Here is a 10,098-nt window from a genome sequence, read left to right on the forward strand (position 1 = left end):
CGCTACAACTAATTTTCTTCTCGATCGTATAAACATTTTGTCACTACTGACTAATGTAAACACGTTCTGCTTACCAACTATGGTTCCGGAGAAAGTTGTGTTGCTCCGTAGGGTGAGTCTGGTCAACAACCAATCTAATCAGGGCTATAAGTTCCAGGCAATGAAATCTGTTCTTGCAGCGCAACAGGCCAGGAACATCTCGCAGTCCCCTCGTAGTACTCCCTCTATCCCAAAATAACTGTCTCAACTTTGTAATAGCTCTAATATAAATTTGTACTAAGCTTAGGACATTTATTTTGAAACGGAGAAACTCTAGGAGCTAGCTATGGCCTCCACCACGAGCTTCTTCGCCATGATCATGGCGTGCACGCTCCTCGCCAGCACGACGTGCCATGCCGCTCGCCACTTGGTCGATACCACCCCGGCGGCAGCCCCACCGGCTACGGCTGCTGTCCCTAGCCTCCCGGCCGTGCCAACCATGCCGACGCTGCCACCAATGTCGGCTGTGCCGACGCTGCCAGCCTTGACTGTCCCACCTATGCCGACTGTGCCCACCGTGCCGCACGTGACACTGCCGCACATGCCCCGTTGTTTATGCGACATCCAAGGGGACAATGCCCCCAATGCCCGCCATCGTCGTGCCTAAGGTGACCATGGCACCGATGCCCGCCGTCGTGATGCCCAAGGTGTCGATGCCGCCGATGCCTGCCATTCCTTCCATGCCAAAGATGACGTTGCCGCCGATGCCTTCTATCCCGACCGTCAATGTGCCTATGCCGTTCTTCGCGCCACCTCCATCAACTTAGGGGTGCCACATGCCTGGTGGTGCGTGCACCATGTCGACGGTCACACACGCTCTCATGTGCTAGTGGCTACATCACTTAATTGGTTGCTCATGTTTTGGTGTTGTATGCTTTACATTTCAATTCTCAGTTATTGTGTGTTGATTTTTAAGGGGCGTCCTTGTTCTACTCCATCCATTCTTAAATATAAGTCTTTTAAGAAATTTCATTAGGGATCTACATATGAAACAAAATGAATGAATCTATACTTTAAAATATGTCTATATACATCCGTATATATTTCATTAATGAAACCTATAGAAAGACTTATATTTAATAACGAAGGGACTAGTATATACGTGGCATTTCAATTTATTCACATGTTATAGTTTATCATGCGATAATGCTCCATCTACGAAAGAAGCCATGAAGAATTAATAACGTAACCTATCTAACAATAATTCTTTCCTCCTGAATTTCAGGGGGTGGAGCCCTTCATCCTTCATGTTTTTTAAACATAGTATACACGCAAGCGTTCATATAAACGTGTACATCCTATCCCTATAAGCACCTTCGACAGACCGAGCCGACATATCATCTTGAGATTTACGAAGTCGTTGTAGGCGCATCGTCGTTTGCGGTAACGTCTCCTTCCACTGAAAGTGTATCGTCGGAAATTCTGAAATAAATCCACGTTACACAATATGTAAAGCACCTAAGTTGTTTTACATATGTGTAGCATTAGTCTTGTATCATGTATTGTACTAGTAAGAGTACTATGCGTTGATACACAATGTTAACAAAAATATATTGTTGAAACGTTTTCCTCATGCTCCTTCCATAAGTGAGTTGCACGCCAGGGTTTCCCGACCCTGCATGCGCTATCGCCGACCTATCTCGTCTTCTATGACCTTATAGCATGGTGGCATGATGGATCCCACTCCTTGCCGATGGGAGGACTCTTGCTCCATTTTTTATGATTTGTTTTGCTTTGCTTAGGTTTAGTGCCCTGTTCATAAAAAAAAATGGCTCCCCAAAAATGGAATAAGGTTCTCGGAGTCTAGCCCCGTCTGGGGGTGCATCTAGCGACGGCGGACGGCATGTGGAGATGTGTCTCTTGCAGATCTCATGGATTGGTCCGGTGCTTGTCTTCGGTGAATCTGGATGGATCCGATCTCCGTTCATCCGCATTCATGTGTCTACATGTTGGATAATTCCGATATATGCTTCTCATCATCGGCGATGATTGTTTTTCTGGTGTATTTGTCATTTAGGGTCTTAACACAATGACTTCTCGAGTGTCTACTACAAAAAGGATTTTCCGGCTCCTGTGAAGGAGGGGCGATCACGGCGCTACACCTTAGGCTTGCTCCACTACTTGTAGTTGTCGGTAGGTGGTCCACGGACATGGATGTCATTTCTATTTCTTCTTATGTTCTTTGTAATGCTATAATGTATGACGAATAAATCTGAATTTTTCTCGCAAAAAAAGATAATGTTGATTGTAGTTTTTTTGCACCAATTTAATTGCATAATGCACGCTACAGTTATTTTTTAGTGTTGAAATCAATTGCCTTCTTCTAGTGCATGCTCTCTTTCTCTCTCTCCCTCCCTCTCCTGTTTGAGTCCTCGAGAACATGGTGAATTAACCACGCTCGTGTCCTGAAATATATGGGAACATATCGAGAAAACCATGTATATGTGAAAGACTAAAACAAGTTAGTAATTGTATTTTCATTTGATTTTATTTATAAAGAGTGCTTTTAGTGAGTCATAATGTCAAGAGAACACAAGTATCACGAATTCATGCTTGTCCTTTGGACGAATAGAATGCATACAACCAGCACACGGAGAGAGAGAGAGAAGGAGAAAGAGAGAAAGGAAAAAATATGACACTCAAAGCCCCGTTGAGGCAAACTACGAAATGCAACAATAGCCATCAACATCAACCACTACCAATGAAAACACTCAGATCGTGAGTTACGTGCTTCAGGAATCACAGCTCCAAGAAGGCAACGACATGCGAGTGACGCTGCTGCCAGATACTCCATGGAGGATCTTGGGTTTTCACATGAAGATGAAGTCCTAGAAAAACCCCACATAATGCCTCCAACGAAGGGATGGCGCCAACACCACCATTGCTAGGTCACACCTGTATTTTTCACTCTGGAGCTCGAGAGTTTTTGCTCAAGAACACCAACAAACTTAAGTCACCATGTACCACTGCCCCATTTCCAATGAGGATGCCATTGTTGCTAGCCATATCGTCGCACTCGACAGATGTACATGTTCACATCCATGACATGCAATTCAACCTGACATACCATGTATACAAAGGGAAGATCAGAGCACGCATGCAAAAATGAACAAGATCATCGACTCTACCAAGAACCCATACAATGAGTCTTCTAGGAGTTCCAAGTGTTCTACAATGATTGGTCGTAGACTACAGACAGAAATATATTGGTGCCACCAAGAATAAACATGGGGCCATTTGGCAACCCCACTCCATCTTCACCAAAGTTAACAAATAGCGGCTCATGACATGAAGACGAGCATATAGGCAGACATACTAGTAGGGAGAGCTTGTCAGGTCATCATCACTCGCTATCTACCGCCACGAGCTTCATTCATGTCATACACCACTATTGCACTCCTTGCACACCAATCATCATTGTACACGAAGCCACACATCTATGTGCCACACCCACGCCAATCCACCACCATCTTATACCTCGTGTCCACCGGCACCATGCCACGCTCACCGCCGATGCGAGCCTTCCATCGTCAAGGAAGACAACACCATCATAGGACCTCTTGCCACCGCGTATCAATCTAGCGAGACATCTCAGCTACCCCGGGATGGACTTGGACGGGATTGTTCCTATAGTCCTCGGATACATGCCTTAATTTTGTTTATCCACATGGTGTATCAATTGTAGTGAAGGGATGATTCATATCAATTTGCACACAAAATGCTAAGTAGTAAAAGACTTTGGACTAACGAATCATGTCATAAATCATCTTAGTTATCTAAAGACATGTATTCGTCGATGTCTAGTACATATCAGGGTGGGGAGTGGCAGGATACCATGTTTTTTCATCTGCGGTTTATTCTGATGCTCCTAGTCTCAACCGTGATGTTCCTTGTTGTTGTTTATGTGCATGGTAGTTTTTGACTTTTTGTAGGTGCCAATTTTTGACATGATAGGATAGGATGTAAAAAATGATGGCAAATCTTTATATAACAAGAAAAATTATATAGGAAAGGATGGCAAAACCTTTCTATACCAAGTAAAATTATACGTATATGTTTCTCCATTCATTTTTATTAATGCCATCATAAATCACATCAAGGAAGTTACTCATGTTTTAAGAGTACAAACTTGTTTCCACATACTTCCTCCGTCCCAAAATAAGTGTTGTACAAAATTTGTATTAGTTTGGTACAAAATTTGCGACACTTACTTTGGAACAAATGTAGAAAAAATCCATGTTCCATAAGTTATACTTAATGGAAGGACGTGGATGTCACCTAGAGGGGGGGTGAATAGGCGCTTTAAAATAATTATGATTTAGGCTTGAACAAATACGGAATAAAACTAACGTTTAATCTGTCAAGCACAAAACCTAAAACAGCTAGGCTCAGCTATATGCACCAACAACTTATGCTAAGCAAGATAAACAACTAAGTGCTAGCAAGATATATAACAAGAAACAATATCGGTATCACAAAGTAAAGTGCATAAGTAAAGGGCTTGGGTAAGAGATAACCAAGGCACGCGGAGACAATGATGTATCCCGAAATTCACACCCTTGTAGATGCTAATCTCCGTTTGGAGTGGTGTGGAGGCACAATGCTCCCCAAGATGCCATTAAGGCCACCGTATTCTTCTCACGCCCTCGCATAATGCAAGATGTCGTGATTCCACTAAGGGACCCTTGAGGGCGGTCATCGAACCAGTACAATCAAGGTTGGGGAAATATCCAGAACTTAATTGGAGGCTCCCAACAACACCATGAATCTTCACCACAATGAAATATGGCTTCGAGGTAACCTCAAATGCTTGGGGCAATCTCCACAACCTAATTGGAGACCTCGACACTTACCCGAAGCTTTACATCGCAATGATTGAGCTCCGAGGCACCACCAAGCTTCTAGGACGCCAAAGCATCCACGAAGAGCAATCTCTAGGGTGCCAAGCACCCAAGGGTAATAAGCTTCTCAACTTTTCACTTCCACGTATCACCATGGAGAACTCAAACCGATGCAAATAATGCAATGTCAAGAACACACGAAATGGTCAAGTCTCTCACACTCAAATCCCTCCACAACAACAAAAGCTATGGAGGACTATGAGAGGAAGAACAAGGAGCTCACAAAGAACTCCAAGATCAAGATCCAAGGGGTTCCCCTCACACAGAGGAGAAAGTGATTGGTGGAAATGTGGATCTAGATCTCCTCTCTCTTTTCCCTCGAGAACTAGCAAGAATCACTCGAGGGATTGAGAGTTAGCAAGCTCAAAGAAGGTCAATAATGGGGGGGCAAAAACGAGCTCAAGAGTTGGGGACCATTGGGGAAGAAGACCCCCTTAAATAGGTCCCCACAAATCTTCCCATTATGTGCAAAATTACATAGGAGCGGTACAAGCGGTGATGCAGGCAGTACAACCGGCATGACCGGTACAACCGCCCAACCACCGCGCAACCACCGGTGCAACTGCTCAACTCGAGTGCTGGACATGGCGAAGTCCCAAGCGATATAACCGCCTGGAACACCGGTAGTACCGGGCTATATAAAATGGCGGTACAACCAGTCCATGTCCGACGAACAACCCGAGCTCAATAGAACTGTGTCCGGTTGAAGCCCGGTGCTGGGCCGGTTCAACCGCCCAGAGCTGCCACCCTCGAGTCACCCAGCAATGGGTGGTACAACCACCCGGGGGCGGCGGTACAACCGCTGGTGACCACTCAGTGCCAGCACCCCCAGGGTATCACCCCTTGAGTGGTGGTTAGACCATATGACACGAGCGAGCGGTACAACCGCTAGGGTCAGCGGTACAACCGTATCAAGAAAATCGGTATGACCAGAACTGCCATAGCTTCTGCAAATGAGCTCCGAATTGAGCAAACTCAAGCTTGATGAAGTCTTAAGAACATGCTGATATGAAAATGCCAATGATATACAGATGTGAAACCTCTATGAATGAAGAACCGGCAAAAACTCCAACATCGAAAACATCATAGAAGATGCACATGAACTCCATTTTCCATGAACTCGAGCTTGTCATAAAGATGACCATAAGCTCTAATACTCACAAGGAGAAACACCAAACAAGAACCAAGAAATATGATGCAACGATGCAAATGGTTTGAGGTCTCAAGAAATGATACGATCAAGCTACTCACTTGAGAGCCCCCTTGAGAGTGCGACTATCTATCCTAAAATAGAAAAACCTATCAAGGGCAAACCTATACTTTGCACATAGTCCACTTGAGCTAGATGATGACGATCTTGACTTCCTTAATGTGGACCACCTTTCTTGATTGTGTTGTCTTGATGAAGACTAGTTGATTGCTCCCCATACTCACTATTGGTGAGCCACTCTTCAGCACATCTTCAGAAGTCCATTGCCACGAAATGAACGGCATGCTTCAAGCATGATATCTTCGTGATGCTTCACTTGAGCTTGCACACTGCAATATTAATGAAGATCACCACTTGATGTCATCCTTCATGGGTTGAATGAGATCTTCCTCTTGACGCAAGCCCATGAAAACTCACCTAACCCCACATATAACTCTCACGAAGATCATGGGTTACTAGACACAAGCGTAATGGACAATTCTTACCATACCATGGGATCACTTGATCCCTCTCGGTACATCTTGTACGCTTTGTGTGTTGATCAACTTGATTTACTCTTTGACTTAGTCTTGATCAACCTTGTGTCTTTATGACCATCATTTGGATAATACCTTGAATACAACCTTGGTCATCATATAAAATCCTTGAAACGAACATATGGACTTCAAGAAGTGCCTATGAACAAATCCTTCGAATATAACTTAAGACAACCATTAGTCCATAGGGATTATCATCAATTACCAAAACCACATATGGTAAAATATGTTCTAACACTTAATTGTTAGTATAATCATTTCTTGTGGTTTTTGCCATGCTTAATCGTACGAATTTTCAACAACCATGATGTTATCACTTCAAAATTCTCTATTCATTGTCGTGATTAGGACAGAATAATTTCTAAATTTTCCATGTAACCTTTTTTTACAAATTTTCCAAAAACAAATGATATGTTGTATAGTGCAATATTTCCCAAACTTTCCATGTGACCATTACCAAATTTTGTCCTAAATTTGTCATGGTTTAATAATTTTAATTTTCTAAAAAAATGTTGTGTGACAATTTACAAAATGTTCCAACAATTCCTTAGATTTTGGGAAATTAATTCTCTCAGTTTTCCATATGGGACAGTTCAAATATAATTTTACCAAATTTTCCATCTTTAGAGTAAAACATTTTTTACATTTTCCATGTGACCATTACAATATTATCTAATTCGGCTATGATGTTAAGGATACAAAAGTTTCTAATTTTTCCATATAACCCATTTATATTTCTCTCAAAATTGCCATGTTATTTTATATATCAAAGTTCCGACTTTTACCATGTGAACAACTACGAAAATTCCTAAATTTTCCATGACTGTGAGAGGCCACTTAGGATGTGTTTGGTTTGAGGGATATCCTCTTAGGGACATGGATAGCCCTTTTTCGGTGGTTGCCACCCGTTTGGTTTTGGGGCAAAGAAGGATAGAGGCAACCTGATACCCCGAATATTCCTCAAAAACTGGGATGGGGAGACCCGCGAAAAACGAGCGGGTGGCGGCAATCACCCCGCGCGCGCTTCGTTCTGATCTACTTCTTCCCTCTCTCCTCTGCTTCGTCTGGATCCCACGGCAGGGCGGCACGGCGGCAGGAGGCTAGGCCGTCGCGCGGGAGGAATCTAGGCCGGCGCGGTGCGATTCCAGGCCGGCACGGCGGCGGGAGGCCAGGGTCGCGCGACACAAGGCCAGGGCGGCGCAGGGCTGGATCCCAGGCCGATGCGGCAGGAGGCCAGGCCAGCGCGCTAGATCCCACGACGGCGCAGGGCTGGATTCCAGGCCACTTTTCATCCTTTCAACCAAACAAAACATGGGATAACCCCACCCTCCCAACCAAAGAAAAAAAGGGCTATCCCAGCCACCTGGTTGGGGATACCCACAACCACCCTAGACTATCCCTCAAACCAAACACATCCTTAGGCTCTTGCGACTGTTACAATTTTCTAAAAGTTGCCATGTTTAAGATAACCAAATTCTCTTCAATTTCCCATGTGAGTATTACAATCCCACTCACCCACTGACCCACACACACAATTTTGCCTTAACTTTTCATAAAACAATTTTATGAAAATTTTACATGCGACCAGAAAATAACTTTCTAAATTTTCCATGGGAGTTTTTAAGTTTTCGAGAAGCTACCATGTTAAGATTAAAAAATTATTTATAAATTTTCCATGTGACTATTTTACAATCCTCTTGAAAATTTGCCATGATTTTCATAAAACATTTTTTCTTAGTTATTTTTGCCATCTGAACAGTAGAAAATTTCTTTAAATGTTTTGCTATAATGTACATGCGAAACTTCCTATAAATTTTTGTAGTACCATGTTTTCATGATTGCAATCTGTCTATATAAAAAATGATGGTTATGTCAAGTTATTATATTCGTTATGACAATTTGGTTTATTGCAGCATGGTGAATTTGTTAACTATGTGTTGGTAATTTAATTACTTATATCATGGAATTTTTATTAATTAAAGCATAGACGCCTACTTAGGTATGAACATCATTCCTACCATGTTCTCTATGTTTTAAGTAAGAGAATGGCGTTTTGGCTCTCAACCTCCATGAAGGCTAAATTTTTGAAGAAAAAAATTCAAAATTTTGGTTTCAAAAAAGTCTGAAAACAATTGTACAAGTAAACAAAGATGTGATTTGTATATGTGTAAAATTTCAGGTTGAAATACTTTGAAACACGACCTATAAAAAAAGGCAAATTCATGGTTTGAAAAGATGAATAGTATCATGTGTTAGAAATATTAGATTTGTTTTTTTTTGCACGACCCTCATTTCAGTGTATTTTGTCATGAAAATTTACACACTTGTGCATTATACCTTCATCTATCTATGTGTTTATTCGATTTAGACTTTTTTGTAGTTACTCAATTATTATAGATAATTGTGAATAGATGAAGTGTTGGTGAATATGTTGGATGGTTTATTTTAATTATGTGTGTATGTTGTCCCATAGGATATTTTTAAGAGAGCTGGTTTTATGTGGTACGGTTTGTTTGGTAATCTGGTTTGATTATAGATGATGTGTGTATGTGCCAGCGATTTGTGTGTGTGTGTGTGCGCAAGAAACTCCATTATGTTTAGATGATGTGTGTATGTGGTATGCAAATATATGATGTGTCTATGTGGTTTGACAATATGGTTTGATTTATATATGACTTGCCTGTGTGGTATGCTTAAGAGGAGAATCAATATGTGTGTATGTAGCAATTTGAGAGTTTTTTTTTAAATTATGGCAAGGAAAATGCATTATATTTAGAAGCAAATCCATTTAATGTGATATTGTGAATGCGAAATTGAAAGATATAGCTATGTCTATGTAGATGTTGTTGGATATGATTTATGTTCTTGCGTTTATGTTGTTATGCCAAATTGCTTGATATATTTTTCTTCATACTTGATTTATACTATGGCGGATAATGGACCGTGGTACGACAATTTAATTCAAGAGTATGACAGGGAACATCGTGTGCGGGCCATCAAAAATGGGCAGGTAAGAAGAAAGACTTATCATTTATTCATGGATTCTCATGTTTGGTTAGGTACTGATAAGAAAGCTATTTTTTGGCGAGTTTCATGTTCCAAACATTGCCAAACGTCCAAGATTCACCAGATTTCATAGATAGCAAAGCATTGAAATTTCCATAGTCTTGTCATAGCACTTTACTTAAGTCATCACATAACAAGTCTCTAATGACATGGAAGTTCATCACACACAACAAGTGTCGAATGCCATAGAAGTTCATTGCACACAACAAGTCTCAAACTGAAAAGTTCGTCACATCTAGGTCTATAATCGAGGCCATTGCCCCTTGTCTACTGTATCACATGGGGCCATTTCCCCTTCTTGTTGCATGCCTCATCCTCCTCGTGTCCAGGATTGCAGGGCGATCTC

General features: G+C 41.8%; 1 pseudogene; it reads left to right on the forward strand.

Moving 5' to 3' along the window:
• Nucleotides 1-310: 310 nt before the first annotated feature.
• On the forward strand, nucleotides 311-806 carry LOC123396771 (annotated as a pseudogene).
• Nucleotides 807-10,098: the final 9,292 nt, after the last annotated feature.

This window comes from Hordeum vulgare, chromosome 5H, assembly GCF_904849725.1.
Source record: "Hordeum vulgare subsp. vulgare chromosome 5H, MorexV3_pseudomolecules_assembly, whole genome shotgun sequence".
NCBI lineage: Eukaryota > Viridiplantae > Streptophyta > Magnoliopsida > Poales > Poaceae > Hordeum > Hordeum vulgare.